Here is a 1,118-nt window from a genome sequence, read left to right as displayed (position 1 = left end):
GAGATACTTGTCAGACTTGAGGAGATGCCATGTACTTTTTGTATACTCATTGGACAATATTTACCATCTCCCTTTGTCATGCAGTCCCATATTCAGTTCTGTATTTCCCCATCAGGAGTGTGAGGATGCAGGGCTAGGCTGTTAAGTCCAGATCTTTAACCTACTGAGCCTGTGGATTTTTTTTTTTCTTTTCCCCATTTTATTCCTGCCATCTCAAAATGAGTTTATCCAGCTTATGATAAATGTTTTGAAATAGGGGGCTTGGACAGTTGTAATAATTAACATAAGAATAGGAGACATTTCTTAAGTTAAATAAAACCATCTGTCAAAAACAAGAGTAAATTACAACTTTTGTCACTCAGATTCAAGTGATTAAAGTGAAAATGACCCATATGACAATATTTCCACAATGTTGAATTTCTGTTTGTACATTTTATACCTGTATATTGTAAACATGACTTTTGTTACATAGTTCTTTCTAATAAAAGTATATTGACAGCACAGGAAAGGAAAGTGGCTTACCTTGAAAATTTAATATAGTGTTGATTATATCCAGTGTGTATATAAATTTGACATAGTTGTAAATCTAGTGACGAGTAGTAATTTAGCATCCTTCTCAGAGTGGTGTTCGAAAGCAGGTAAGAGCAGCCCCATTTACACCCATTCAGAGTTGCATAAGAGTTCCCCATGGTTACTTTGTGTATTACACTTCAGCATTTACTTCTCTTTTAGTGGTAGGTGTTGGTGACTATCATTCACGCACTTGATGTTGTGCTGCTAATTTCTTCCTTAGGCGATGTACAGTGAGTGAGAAGTGTAATGGTTTCCTGTAACCAAGGAAACCATATACTGTACTGTGCTGGGTGGTAACCATGTAACTAAATAACAGAATGATGTGGAGCCTGTTAGTGTGGCCTTGTTAACTGGGGGGAGATTTGCAGATGTGGCGTTCATCCAGGAATGAAACCTTCCCCATGTCAGGCTGTGGGAAGGCACTGTTTACCACAAGGATTTTGACATTGTTTGAATCAGTAACACACAAGAAGATATTGAGGCATAATGTACAAATAACTCAGTAAGGAAGAGGTGTTACAGTCTCCAAAATCACTTAGAATACC

Source organism: Coenobita brevimanus, chromosome 4 (genome assembly GCF_032717465.1).
Source record: "Coenobita brevimanus isolate Jiangsu-jjx chromosome 4, ASM3271746v2, whole genome shotgun sequence".
Lineage (NCBI taxonomy): Eukaryota > Metazoa > Arthropoda > Malacostraca > Decapoda > Coenobitidae > Coenobita > Coenobita brevimanus.
Note: the sequence above shows the minus strand (reverse complement) of the source record.